The following is a 16,042-nucleotide window of genomic DNA, read 5'->3' as shown; positions in this document are numbered from 1 at the left end:
CAGAAGTCTGTTCATTAAAGAAAAAAAAAATAGCAAGGGAGAATTTTGCTTTCAAAGAGTCATGGAAAAACACTGAGGTCCCAAGCAGTTCAGTTAAGTCACTTGCTTTAAAGGCAGCAATTTATTTTAAAAGAGACTACAAGAAATGAGTGAAAACAGCAAGAATGATGCTGTGACCTGGGGTAAGGGGAACAAATGTTCTGCAATTGCCTCTGAAACAGACCTCTCTGCAGAAGAATATGAGGGACTGTTTCTTGCTGTTGCAGCTAACTTTCCACTGTGCTCTGACAAAATCATGGGGAAAAAGCATGGTTATGGTCCTCAAAAGGGGTTAGGAAGATAGCTGCAGTATCATGTGTCTCATTTTGTTAATGCCATTCCATGTGAGCAGGAAATTCTCCTGCTTGAACTCCTAGTCCTACTCAAACTTCCTTCTGCAAAGCCTTTGCTGTTGACTGCTGCCTAATAATGAAAGTGGATCAGAGGCTGAACACAGATCCAGGACGGTTGGATAATTGTGTATTTGGAGAGGAAGCAGCTTCAGCCTCTTTTGGGAGTAACAAAGCAAGCTCAGCTTGGTGTGAATGTAGCTATTTGTATTTAGAAGACAGAACAACCTAAAAACAACATGGCACACATTTAAGAGGCTCAAAATGCTAGAGGTTGCTGTCAAAGTAGAGCTGCAAACAGAAATCCTTGCTGAACAGGCACATTTCCAACTGGGTCTCAGCTGGGCTGTACACAACCACGTGGCCAGTGTGCCTCAAAATTTATTGCGCAGTCCTATTCTTTCACCCAATTTGGAACTGACACTGAGCGTATCAGAGTTCCCAGCCTCCACACCAGCTTTCTGTAAACCAGTCTGCAGGAAGAAATGGTAGATGTCCTGGCATAAGGATGTGGCCACAACTTGCAAACATACCCAAGTTTTTGCATTCCCCAGCATATACAAACTGCACAAAATCATATAATCATTGCTTGATGCTGTGCTGTTAACTTCTCAATCCTTTCACAGATCAGGGAGACATAAAATGATTATTTAGTTTGATGATTCTAGGAAGAGCAGAGGACTGGTAAAAAGGACAGTTTGCTGATTTGAATTTCTTAGGATTGCTCAGTACTTTGGATACTGCAAGGAGCAAGTGGCTTTTTTGAAGTCATGTGTTAAGTCAGCTATCTAAGTGAAAAGAAAAGGATAAATATACAAAATGAAATGTTGTCCAGGAAAACAATGACAGAGGATAGGACTAGAAAGTTTAAAGGGTAATAAGTGGCCATGAAGCGTCTGCTGTGCTGGTGGCATCCAAAAGGACAAATGTAATCAATGGGTACCTACGGAAGGGAATGCAGAACATCAATGGGGAACAGCTAAGGCCCAATATTTGGCAGAGGTTTCATGCTAACAGAATACCATGTCCAGATCTGATGTCCAGGCTCTAAGTAAGGTCCAAATAACACAAACACAATTTGGAACAGGGCAACAGGAGTAACTGAAAATGTAGTCAAACCAAAACTAGTTAAAGGAGCAATGTAGTCCATCCTGCAAGTACTGGCCAGGAAATAGAAATATGATAGAAAGTATTTCAACATCAAAGCTCTAAGGAGATACTATGAATAGGACCCAAAAAGGATCATTTCAAGGCAAAAATAAAACATGTTTTGTTTGGTTGGTTGTTTCTTAAACACTTGGGATAGGCTTCTGTTAGAATAACCTTTTTTTCTTAAATAATAGTTTTCTGAAAGACATGCTACTTCAACACGGAATTAGTTTCTATTAACCTGATTCACTCAGAAATGTGAAAAGTACCAGAACATAAACAAACTCCTTATAAACACAAGACAGAAGAGGAGCTTTAACCTCTTGGATATCAGGAAATTTTCCCTTCTGAAAAACGATCACTATCTTTTAGCAGATGTGGCCAGACCTCAGCACTGGCAGCTGGACTCCATTTCTGCATCAGACAAGGAAAACAGTAAACAGAAAATCCCTTCCCTTTCCACGTTGATTTCAAGAGAATGTCAAGTAATGGCTTCACTGAATATTTTCACAATGTAGCTGCAATTTTTGTAGCTGCAATACTTTTGTCCATTATTTAACTGTGTTTAAGTAAAGTTCGAAAAAACGTACTTTTAAAATCTTAAAGGATGCATCTGCAAATTCTCAGAGCAGGTCTGACCATGCCCTTCTGCATAACCCAGCAGACCCAGAACTGACTATATGCCACTCTTGGGCTGTTGTTATATTGCCAAGAGCGGTTCTTGCCAAAAATTCACCCTTATTTCAAAACCTAGGGGAATTTAAAGGACAGGATTAGATTTAGATGCAAACAACAAGCCAAACTGAATCAGGAACAGCGTGGAACCAGGAAAGCTGACTGGTACTCGGAGAACTGTGTTACAGGACAGCCTGTTCCACTCTGCAGGGCATCTCCGGCAATGCAAAGGGCTTCTGCCATCTCTTCCCTTTCCCTCGGTACTTGCTTAAGTCCGAAGATAATTTATTTTAAAACAATAGCCAGCTTATTTTAGTGGGATGTTTCAAGGTTTCATGCCCATAAATCCATTCTTTATACAGCTTAACATAGGAATGACACCACGAATCAAGTCAGGGTTTTTCTACCCTGCTTTGTATTGTATGATAGGAGAAAGTGCTCTCTGGAGGGAAGGGGAAGGGACTCTTACTTGCATCAAAACATACTCATAAATCAGAGGCTCAGATGGTTTTACTATTTAAAAAACAGTCAAAGATTAAACAAGTGATAATAGTCACTAAGCACAACAGTTTGGGATTTGCAGCAGTGTCACTTTAGAAAATTATCTTTTCCGGGCTTGACTTACAAACAAGCACAGCAAAAGATAACAGGACTGAAATTGACTGTTCTTTTGCAGTTATAAGACTGGGTTTACTTAAAAGAAGGTTAAGGAAAGGATTGACACTGAGAAAAGAGATCACATGGGCAGAAAGAGAACCAAGGAGAATGGGTGGCAGGTACACGGCTGGGGCTAAGCAGCTGCTCTTGTGAAAGACAGCCAAGAAGGGAGCTGGAGCCTGGCCAGAGCTACAGGCCACCAGGATGGCAAGGGACAGGAACTCTGAAGTGGCAAACCTGAGGCTAAAGCCAAATGAGCTTGCTCAAAGCTGCATAGAGGGCTGCCTCTGTATGAACAAATGGTTTTCAGTCTTCTGGAAGCAATGGAACTTTTTGATCTTTGAGATCAAATCAGACCACATTAGTGAAGGGTCACTGAAGCAACTCATTAGAGCCATTGGCTGCACTTCTCTTGAGCAACTATCAAGGCTCGTGTTTTGCAAGCTGGTGCTGACCATTTCAAAGGAACAGAGTGACAAAGTAGACTTAGAAAGAAGGACAATATCTTTTCATAAATTTTGAAATCCAACTGCCTTATAGACAGATTATTTTGCTTGTCTGGCTAATTTTCAGTAGGAACTTCCAGGATTTCTCTGCCTTTTCTGACAACTATGTTTTCTCACAAAACATTCTTCCCTTCTTCTTTTCCAAGAAGTTTTTATTACAATGAGGGTGTGGAAAAATAATAGTTGAACATGATTTCTCTTAAAAAAACCACTCAGTCTCTACCTGCAGCACTATTTGCAACAATTTCACTCTTACTCTAAATTTAAGATTAAATATTTTGATGATTTACAAATGAATACAGCATGCAACTGTTAAAGCTGATTTTCCTACTGGGCACTTGGCCAACCTCTACGAAAGAAGTCATGGGTTCCCATTAAAGCACAGAGCATCTCCTGAGATTAGAGGTATCCATCATAAGCTCGTATGTGTTTCATGTTCCAGTTCTCAGAAAAGAATTTTGCTTTTCTTGCACATTGTGTACTCATTTACTACATCAGAACACAATCTCACTGTCTTATTTGCAAATAATTACAATCTTGAATTCAAAAGAAACACGGTGCTTCAACAAAAAAAAAAATCTGTATTTAAGTTCCTTTCTGAAGCATAGGGAAAAGGAAAGAGAAAAAGACAACAGAACAAAGAACTAAAGAAGAGTACAGTGTACTGATGTTCATATTATAAATAAGAGTAATCAGAGTAAATAATGCTATCACTTACTTAACATTAGCTTCTGCTTTTTCAACAACCTCTCTACAGTTTTCTTTCTTCTAAAATGGATTCCAAATCATTGGCTGTAAAAAACATTACATGAGACTGATCAGGTTTGCTATGAGTAATTTCATTTTTATCTTCAAAGGAAGCACCAATTCATTTGAGCTACCTGGTATTGTTTCCTGAGTAGAATATACTTGAGAAGTAACTTTGTTCTGCAAATCAGTTAGGAATATGTTCCTGAAGTGATAATTGTTTCCTGGAATGTTTGGGCTGGTAGCCAAACTTCAGTGTATTTGAACCAATTTCCTATGCTAAATGATGCATTACTCTTCAGGGGGAAAAACCCCAACATTTTCTGATGCTTCCACTAGCCATCATAAAAAGAAAAAGAATTTTTCTTGTCACAATTTGAAAATAATAAAAAGATGTGCAAGAACTGTTTTCAGTATCACACAAACACCCAGTGCAATTTTTGTCCATACTCTTCACCTCCCCAGCCTTGTCTGTTCTTGCATAAAATCACAATTCTGGCCTTATTAGCTGTCAAGGTATTCATATGACCTGAAGATTAAACAAACACTAATTATCCTGTAAAAAGAAAGTTATTACTACTTTCATTGACCAAATGAGGCAAAAATTGGTTGAAGGATAGATTCAAAGAAGATGCAGGTACTTAAGGGGTGGTTTAAGCAGAATGTAGACAGTTAAACTGAGGGCAAACTACAGCAAGCTTTGTCACACAAGAGATCTCAGCATTGGTAAGTACCTATGGTTTCCTACTAATCTTAATTAAGTACATGTCCAGAGTCTTGAACAGCTTCCATATTTCAGTAGCACTCTCAGGGCTCAAGAAGTATAAAATTCAGGATCTCTATCCAATGACAAAAACAATAGTCTAGCAGAAATGTTCAGAGTTCAGCAGTCAGCAAAATGAAGAGTATTCTGGGGACACTTGCATGAAAACTATATTCCTGAATGATAATTAAAAGTAGGGATCAGCAAGAACAACAAAAAAAATGAAGTTATCACTGTGAAAGTTCCCTTATTGTTGGACCAAAAAGTAAACTTTAACAGAAAGGCTCAACCATTTAGTTCAGCTTGTGAGCTCTGTTATCATTCTGCTTAAACAAGCATGGATCAAGGGTAAAACACATTATAATGGACATATGCAAGCGTAACAGTGACATAAAAATGTGTGAACTATAACAATAATGTTGAATCAAACAAAGATCCAAACTGAAAATTGATCTTTTGAATCCTTGTTGCCATCTGCATGTTGTTCATTACACAAGAAAAGTGGAGGTAAATCACAACCAAGTCCTGGGCTATATGCAGGCAAATTAGAAAATAATTAGGTCATAAAGGTATATTTGCTTTGTCCAGAAACTCTGGAATAGCAGCCATTCCACATTCACTATCTACCTAAAACTAACAGATAATACAGCAATATGCTACTCAGAATGCACGAGTGTCACATTGCAACTATAACGAGTCTTTTTTTTAAAAAATGAGGTACCATTATTTGTAAGTCACTGATGAATGATAGTATCTGAGGAAAATTTCTCTCCTCTAAGAATAGGTAGGAATAAGTGGGAAGAGCTCTCTGTGATACACTTCTAGGTACTAGGACACATGCCCATAGCAGGGCTGAAGCATGTTCTGGGCTTATATGATAAGCAACAGCTCATCTAACATTCGCCACATTGCGTGTGCTAAATATAAGAGTGGGACAAAGGGATACTTCAAAGAGAAAAGATAAGAGGGTAAAGCTGTAACTGCTCTCTCTCAAAATGCACATTGATATATGAATTTTCCACATCTAGCTGGGCACAATTCCTTCCATCCACCTTCAGCAAATTATCTGTGGTTGGAAATTATTTTGTATTCACGTTATTCTTTATCCTTTCCTCCATCCATCTGCCTTTCTGTTCTTGACACCTACCAAAATCCTCCCTCTCCATGGCTGCTCCTATTTCTTCTCTGCTACAAAAGAGGTAAATTTCAGCTTGTTGTGGGGCACAGGGAGGGGAAAGGGGGGGTCAGGGTGTGATGATGGTATAAGGCAAATCTCACATTGCAATGCTTTCTATTCCTAGCACAGAGGGACACCTGTTTAACAGTTTTCTCTCATAGACATTAGTAAGGCCTGCGGCTACTTGCACAGGATGCATCACGCGAAATGACCCCACTCCTCAGTTCCTCAATTTTTGTGGATCACAGCTCGGAGCTAGAGAGAACTTCTAACTCTTGTACCTTAAATATTTCCCTTTTCTAACTAGCCATAAACCAAGCTTCTTTCAGGTTTCAAAAACTGTCTCAGCTGACCCATCCTGGCATCAGCCCTTGACTTGGTCTGCCACCCATTTTGAGAATTCAAATACCTCCCCCTCTTTCCAACCCACGCACCAAACCCCAGCCAAGTTCCCCAAGCAGCAGAGAATCACCTAGAACTGGTCAACAAAACCATTAGAAACTACTCATTTCTTTCAAGTGCATTTCTTGATGAGCAGCCCTATTGAGACAAGCAGCCATTTCCAGACAGATGCATCAAAAACTTCTCTGAAGATGAGTCTTCATTAAAAAAAAAGGCTAAATTCCATATTTAGCCCTACTTTCTCTTCTTACATGAAGTGCAGTATCCTCCCAACATGTGGTCAAGAATTCACATGAAAAACCTGTTCATAACCCCATGCATACCTTATACTTATCCCCAACCAGCCTGAATACCAAACTTTACAAGCTGTTTGTGCCATCCTCTTTCCTTGCACAAGCCATGACTGAATGACCCTCTCACAACCTGAAACTCAAAAAATAATCCCACACAGTCAACTGGCAGATTGTATTGTTAAGAGAAAGAAGGTTGAAATAATCTCCAACCATTTTTAGGTGAAACCCAGACCCCAATCCCAGAATTTCAGCTAGGCTTTAGATTCTCACTCAGATTTGGCAAGACCAGGAAGTGCTCATTCACCTTTAACTTCCCTGCCACTCTGCTGGTACAAGAGACTTCTTGGGAGCTGCTAAACTGGATACAGGAGAGTTTGCAAAGCGCCTCTAATTGCTTCTTGCTTCTAGCGTTGGGGGGATGTTAAGTACTAGGCTTAGGATTCTAGGATGGGCTGCAGGGATTGGTTAGATTTTGGTAAAGGAAGGAGGGAAGGAGCTGTGTCATAAGAACAACATTTCTTACTATTCCTAGCCAGTAGCAATTGCTGATTGCATGCCTGGAATCAGGCTTAGACTAAGTATTGATGTCAAATCATAGGGACTAGGTGGCAAAATCAAAAATATGTGTCTGGGTAGGCATAGGCAGCATCTCCACATATTTTGCAGCCATTTCAGGGCTATTTCCCCTCAAGGAGCCCTGTTTTAAAATTGAGTTCAACTGTCAGGGACTGAATCTCTGGTGTTGGGGTCAACCTCAGGAAGCAATGCCTGGTTCCCCATTCCAGCAGATCCACATTGCTGCACAGTCAGGAATGTCCTGCCCGTGCCAAGTTACATCCAAAGTTAGAAGTCAGCATACCTTATCAGCAACTATGTATCTGAACACAGACTTGAATGACAATTCCCATCTCACCCCTAGCCCTTGCCTCATCAAGCTTGGTGTCTCTAAGGTTTGCAGCATCAAGACCCCATATACTGGCAGCTGTTCTACAGAGCAAAAAAGCTGCTCTTGACCTCAAAATGCACACCAAAAGTGATAGAGGGCACATCATAACTCTTATGCTTTTATCCCTAACACCTACAAAGAAGTTCACAAAATTTTTCTTGTCATAAGTTATGCCAAAAAGAGACATCATGTGTAGAACAATAATCAAAAGGAATAGTCACAAGCGAAAAGCTTCGAAAACAAAGAATGTTTTCATGGCTCTAGCTAGGACCTATTGAAGGAGATCAGACTTGTTCAATCATTCACATGGTATCACTCCACTAAAGCTTCGGTCCAGTATGACAAGAAAAAAAGTGACAAATTGGAGTATATGTAAACATCCCACATAAGTAATCAGATTATGAAAAGAAGTGCTCTACAGCAGCAGGAGCTGTTCCTTTAACTCATGTTTTTTCTGCGGTTTCCCAGCTGTGGGTGCAAAGGATTCTTGCTTGACTGTGAAGTCTGAGCAAAATTCATCCTGAAAACATCGTGCAGCAATCAACAATTCTTAACATCAGATAATGTCATGAAAATCTCAGTGTTAAGATTTTTTTCCTTTTGACATTTTGAATATTATCCTACAAATAATGCACAAAAGCAAAACATACTGATTTGCTGCTTTCCCTGTTTGGTGTTTTCAAAAAACTATTAAAAATCAGCCATTCTCATTCCAGGTTTACCTGGAGATGTTCCTTTGAACTTTTTTCTTCTTATGTCTGCCAGTCAGCAGAAAAAGCATCCCGTGCCAGAAGCAGAGCTATCATTAGCCTCGTGCCCTGCAAATCTTCAGAGATTTGAGAACACACTCCTTAGATAATTCAGTTGAGAAACAAATTGGGGAGTGAGGAAAGATTTTTACAAGTTGTGCATCTACACTTTTAATCCTGCACCACACACAGAATTAAATCTCATAATACCCAAAAGAAAGTAGTAAAGAGCAAATCTGAGAAAAAGTTTTGGAAGTATCAACTGATTTTAGACTCACAGAAAGTCATATTTGTCTGATTTTTCAGATGGGATAAATGCATCCTGCAGCAGAAGCTGACTCAGTGAGACACAAAACATCCTGAGGATTTATCCCTCAGGAAATAACAGTTGCATTTGAGAACGCTTATTAATGTCATCTTAATCATACATCAAGCAGCAATAAAAACTATTCCTGCAATAGTGCTAGCTAGCAGACAATGTTTTCTTCCTGCATCTCATTTTGTTTTATCTAGATGGAAGAAAATTAATGAAATTAAGATCATAATAAATAATATGAAAGGTAATTTACAACATGCTGGTGGGTAGATTCCTTCACACAAACACACAACTATCAGATACCCCTGCTTAATTCCTGCATGAGAGTTAACCTGAATTATCTCTGAAGATCTATTTCCAAAAGTCATTACTTTAAAAAAAATAAAAATAAATCTCATTAGTATTTGCTCTTATAAAAACAGGCTTGGTGAAAATGTTCCAGCTAGTTAGGAAGCCAAAATTTCATTACAGGGAGAAGGGATGATCACACACACATTCAAGGACAAATCTCATGAAACTCATGTTTGACAGGAAATTGTAGAGGAAGCTAATTTAGAGAGATCAAAATGAGGGTGGTATGTTCCCAGGACCCAGGGCAAGCCAGAAATCTTGCAGCTGAATTTTATACATATGGTAATTTGATCAGAGTGGTTATAACAGAGAAGGGAAAGAAATCATTGATTGAAAATATAGAGAGAAGAAAAATCAGCATGGGAACAAGAAAACTCCATAAATAAACCAGATCACAAAGTACCTAAATAAAAATAAATAAATAACCTACTTGAGCTACTTTTTTGTAGTGGGATGAGAAATATCATCATTTGGGAGAAATGCATCAGATCCTGGTCACTTAAATAGTAGGATCTGAAGTTGCTTTGTATGTGTTTTCTCTTATCTTGTAGCCAGTGTATGAAATGCACTCCTGCCTTAACACAGCAAACTGAAAAATGGAGCACGAGAGCGAAACACAGGGAGAAACCGGCAGATTTGAAAGTAACTATGCACTCTAAAGCTTAATTCGTTTCATGTGTCCAGCCTCAGATGATTATAGACTGTTTCTATGTTTTTAAATGTTTATTAGAAACAGGTAATGCAACCGTCTTCTCTGTGTTCTTCATATTTCCAGAACAAGGATAGTGAGGAATTTCAAAAGTCTGTAGGAAATGTATGTGGGCTGCAGCCTGTGGATCCCACAGCCACTGTACAGACCCTTCCAGCCAGCTGGTGATTTGTGGTAGCTTGAACTTTGATCATGAGTCAGAAAAGTTTAATAACATAAAGTACAGCATGTCCAAGTAAGAGCAGAGAGCAAAGCATTAACTTGAGCTAATGCTGACTTTCTCGGGCAAAATTCACAACTTACAATGTCCTTCCAGATGACTAAAACAATAAAATCTGGTATTTAATTTTCTGGTTTATTTCAGAACCCCCACCATCTTATTTTTGAACTTTTAACCAGCCAAAAAATTATAGAGGCTAAATCACAATCTGTTTGAACGACTTTTATTGTCATAGAAACAGGCAACTCAGCTAATACCACTACATGAACTGGAAATAATGTGAACTTACACTCATTTGTTCTTTCAAGAGGCACAAAATTCAATATTGGGTCTATGCTCTGTCTACTTGTATTGAGAGAGACACGTCTTGGGTTTCTTCGGGGAGAATCCCAGAAGCCAAACAGGAAAGAGGAGGAGCAGTGAATGGGAAAACACAAGAAAAGCTAGATGTTTCCCACACAGCTATAGGATTTCCCTGGGGCTTTACACAATCTAGGCCAAATTCTCAGTTACATTTGTAATACCTGACTGATTTCTGACAGTTGTGATTGCAGGGGAGCAAGATTTGGCACCTTGTTTTTATCACTGGGAAAATAAGAGAAAGGTACTTTTAAAAAGCAACTTAAAAATCTCATTCTTATAAAATAAAGCAACCACAAGAGGCAATGCACCAAAAAAAAATGAACTGTAGCTTATGTAATTCTTCAAACACTTAAAAATTTCCTGATATAAAACCATGAGGAAACCATTAAAAAACAAAAAAAACCCAAAAACCAACAACAAAAAAACAACCAAACAAAAACAAACAAAAAATGCAAAACATAAACAAAACAAACATAAAAAACCCCACCCCACCAAACTATTGGAATCTGAACTTAATGCAAAACAAGTCAGAATTCTGAAGGACAAAATAGAAGTGGACAGTACAGCTTTAAAAAGAAAAATCTATAAAGTCATGGGCCCATAATGAATAAAATAGAACTCAAGCATGTGCTTCTAGGGTCACAAATAGGGTATGAAATTATCCAGCACTGACCACTCAAGACAGTTCCATCATCGTGGCTGAAGGGAGTCACATATTTCAGCAGGGTGTACAAATGTCACTTTCTTCCACTCTGCTGGATGATTCCCCCATTTCCTCATCCCTCTAAGATATGTGATACTTCTCATTCTTGATGACGAGACTGTATAATGTGGTCAGACACTTCATCCACTTTAATAATATTAAACAATGTAGGATAAAGTTACTTGGCTGAAAACATGAGAAAGTCAGCTCTGCACATATTTTGTTTTTCATTTTCCTGGGTTTCTGCTGTAAATGAAACAAGAAGAAAAACTCCTTTGGTTTGCTTGATGTAAAAATGAACCACCACCATTCCCCACACTGAGCAGCAGTGCACAGTTCTGCCGGGACCTGCCAGCACTACAAGATGAACTGTAGGTGACAATTCATGGAAGTGCTCCTTAATTTAGAATCTTTGGAAAGGCTTAAGTGGTCTGCACACATATGGAGCAGCTTCTGGGAAATTAGAGATGGCTGAAAGGAAGGGAGAAAGACCAAAGATGAGAAAGTCAAAGATGGGGGACTTCAATGCATTTAAGGTGCAGCTGCATTCGCTTCCTTCCTTGTTTAATTCTGGGGTCCTATTCCCCACTCATTAGAACTAACACAGCTTTGTAATAACATTCACCCTGAATTGAACTGAACTTGGGAGCAGACATGGACCAGGAGCCTAAATAGTGCATGCAACAGGGACATGAAATACATCAAGTGTGTATCCCCTTTGCCGTCCTCTCAAGATAATCCACCAGCCTTCTCATGCCTGGGGCAATGCAAACGCACAAATCTGTCAGACCAAAGATGGTCCTCCCACTCGGTTACTGGTTCTCCTCCTTCCGTAACATGGAAAATTGGGAGTTTTCTCTTAGTGCCAGCCTGCTCATGTGGTTTTGCTGCCAAATGAATTCCATGGCAACAGCGTGAGGAAGTGATCTGATTGAAAAATCCCAAAACTGCCCACAGAGACCGACACCTGGTTTCTTTTTCAGTGTCTTTAGTTATAGGAACAGTTCAGATCTTCCTACCTGCCCAGGACACCACGAATTTTTACTCTTTTTCCCTAAAGAAACCCCATTCTGAAGCACAGTCAGGAACCTTGATGTGACTTTTTTTTTTTTCAAATATATTTGTGGAGAATCAAGGGAAAACATGGGTTCTCCTCTTTCCTGTGCTTTTGGCCATGTTCTGTACCATCTACACACAAGGGCAGGAACACACTACTCAAAGGGCTCCCGTGACCTGTATAATTACTAACCAGCCAAATCACTTTTCTACATGAGCAGCACCTGCAGTGTGACTCCCTGAGGGCTAAGCACAGCACACTGTTCGAGCAAAAACTCCTATGGGAGCATCTCCAAAGGAAAATTCACCCTTCCAGTACCCGGCCTTCTGCATAAACACAGATTGGTCACCTTGCTCACACAGCACCTCTTTTACAATGGCATTGCACTTGAAATACAACCACATCCCACATATTTGTAATGAGCAACATAAAGCACAACATCCCTGCTTTCCTTTTCATCCAGAGCTGCTAATGACTTATCAGTGTTCTTATTTCAACAAGAGTTTGAACCCAACTCTTTAGAGAAAGTTGTGTGTATTTAACACAGTACAAGAACAAGTTACAGTCAGCAAATGCTGCTGAAAACCTGTGATTTAGTTTGCACTGGTGTTCTTTTTCTTCATTATGTTCACAAGACGTTGCAGGGAAGAGGAAAATGCATCTGAATCTAGTTACCAAGAAAAGAAATAAAGTCTTTTCACTCCAATGCCTTGCTTACAATGTAAGAGCCTCCAAAACTGCAAAACCAGGGCCCAATTCTGGACACTGCTTGCTATGAAAACATCGAGAATAGGTCAGCTAAGCCTCACGAGTCACTGATTCTCAAAAGCCTTTGCCAGGCATCCATCAGAAAAGGAGATGACAGAATTCCATTCTTAGGAATATCCCAGTAGGTATGAAGATGTTCGTGCTAGCAAAATAATAAAACTATAAAAGTAGGAGTAGTAATGTTTGGAAACTAGCAGCAATCAGCCCAGTAAAATGCAGGTGTTTTTTCCTTGAAAAACAGGTCATTTTAAGGCTAGCGTATATTTCCAAGAACCTAATTACTCATTCACCCTGTTCTACTTTTCCCAAAAGAGAAATGAGTTACTGTTCCTAAATGGATAGTCAATGTGAAATTCCTTTTAAAGAATGAGTAGGGGAGAGAAAAAGATGTAGGACTGGAGAACCAGGATGTCAGTTACAGAACATGACTTAACCACAAGACTTTTGTTTTACAGATTCAGACACTTCTCAATAATTCTTTTAAATTATTGCCTAACAGCAATTTTATATAACATCTGTTTACAGTTACTGTAATACATGACGATAAGCCTCATCTAAATGTTGGGAAACATAATTCATGTTTTGTAATCAAAAATGCAGATCCAAAGTTACTATGAGTAACAGGAAGTTTAAAAAAACAAAACTTTGACTGGACACTCAAGCTCTTAACCACCAGGATGAATGGAGACTAGTAGCTGACAATTCCAGCATCAGTCCTTTATGAATTGAGAATTCAGTGAACACTTTCTGAACTGAAAGCAGTTATGAACGACCTTGTCCTTCCTCCAGGCAGCATGAATATAAAGAGGCAGAAGAAGTGCCAACATAGCTGACATCAGTGTACTAAAGGAATTTTATTCATTGGGAAAATACCAGTTAGAAAGCTTCAACTATTTCAAAGATGCATTGTTTCAAGAATTTAAGAGATAACCAATTTTTACAAGAATATTGTTAAAAGTTGTTCTCTCCATAGCCTCAGTAGAACAATTAGCTTTCTAATTTGAAGTTTCATAAAAGTTATTCCTCTTTAATTTCCCTAGTGTTCTCCAGCTCCATCCTTCACAACAAAGGTGTTCATTGGCATCCAACTGCCTTAAAAGCAAAGACCCAACTTTATAAACCCTTCAAGAATGTCTCTATGTCCCTTCTCTGCTTTATCCCCAGTCTCACTACCTAAAGCTGCTGTTTCAAGCTGTCCTTCTTCAACACGTCCCATATCTTGCTCCTGCCTCTGGATCACCACTGAGTTCAGCTTTCAGAAAGACAAACAGGTGAGATGTTTACATCCCACTGGAATCCAGATACCTGAACCGAGTTTTGCCTCAAGCCCACATTGTGACAGAAGAATTTCATAAACGGGAAAACTACTTCAGACTCTCCTTGAAAATTACAGCCAAAATCATATATCATACATATTTCAAAATACTATATTGTTCACTCTGAACTTTCCCCTTTAAGGAATATACAAAAGATGAAGTCGAAACAAGAGGGGGAAAAAAATTGAGACAAAGATCGTGAGAGAGGTTACTCTTATAGTACTTTTGATCTGGCTGACACAGAGAGGTAATAAAAATTCATAAGGCAACTATTCTTGCTCAATTTCCAGGACAAAAGCATCTGGATATCTAGCCAAAGCTGACTCAACCTTGACATCTTTTGCTCCCCAGTGCCCCATTTCTTTGTAACCAAAGGTATTTGTGAAGTATTCACAAAAATGCACACATTTCCCAGTGGGTTTTGGTGTAGCCTGATCAGAGTAAGAATGGTAAGAAAAAACCGAAAGCTAGAACAATCCTGGATACCAAAGCCAAACAAGAAATGCCACCCAAACCACAGAGGAAGAATTAAATTCTTCCCACTTGTAGTAAACACGTTTATATAGCTCTGCATGCTCGACATACAGAGTGTTTGCCTTGCAGTTACAGAATTAGAATTGTCAGATAATGTTATCAATACACACAGGCAATTTTAAAAGGTGGAACTTCTGCTATACAAATGAAAGTGAGCAATGTGATGCGTTTCAAACCAAGCAAAGCCACAGACCAAAATCAACACAGTCTGGAGAAGAGGATATAGGAAGTGGGAATTCCAGAAATGCACACATGGGATGTGTGTAACACACCGTAACTAATTCCACAACACATGCCAAGCCTCTACAAAACATATGTTCCATACATACCTGTGCTTATGATCTACAGGACATGGAGATAAATGATGTCTTAATGGCACCTGATGTAGGCAACTGTATTACTGTAATACCCTTGAGCTTTTATTATTGAAAAAGCCCCATTCTACTACCTGCTGTACTAATACAGAGTCAAAGAAATTAAATAAAACATTACTTTTGTAGAACTATTACAGAAACCCTTTTGCATTTTAATAAACCAAATGTACTGACAGTCCATGCTATTGTTCAGCATAGTCATATTTTCCTCTGATCCTTAAGGCCAAGTTTCATGGTGATTTTTCTCGTATGCTCTCCAAGCCAGTCTAAAAGTCTTGATACTATGGCCTAAGTTTTAGAAAGGTTGTGCATAGATAATTTTCATCCCCAATGTAATTCTGAGAAGTTAATCCCAGCTGATATTAGGTAATTTAATCAAGATGCCCAATATTAACTTTAGAGGTCAATTTTAACTGACCATTTTTGAAATTCTGACCTAATTAATGTCAGCTTCAATTAAAATCTATTTGATATCACTGTAAACCCAGAACTAGTGCTACTCACACAGTCTGCACCCATGGATTGCAACCAGAATCTGACCTATGGGTTGCATTTGGAGCTGTACTGCTCTGCTTCAATGAATTTCAGTTTCCACTCTTTAGCCACAGACACACATTCATACTTGCTGTGTCTCTCCTAAGTTAAAGCCTGGCAAACATCCATCTATGCACATAATTTATTAACAGCTGCACATGCCTAATTTCATCAGCACAGTGACAAAAACTTCAAAGGTCATCTCCCTGACCATGGCAAGATTTAGGCACTTTTAAATCTGACATTACCTCTAAGGAGGTAACATCATGTGTGTATCATTTTGTATCTCTCTTCCCATTTCCTTAAAGGCTACAAGTCTTTTGGAGCAAGGATTAGCGCTCTTT

Source organism: Corvus cornix, chromosome 4 (genome assembly GCF_000738735.6).
Source record: "Corvus cornix cornix isolate S_Up_H32 chromosome 4, ASM73873v5, whole genome shotgun sequence".
In the NCBI taxonomy this organism is placed as follows: Eukaryota; Metazoa; Chordata; class Aves; order Passeriformes; family Corvidae; genus Corvus; species Corvus cornix.
Note: the sequence above shows the minus strand (reverse complement) of the source record.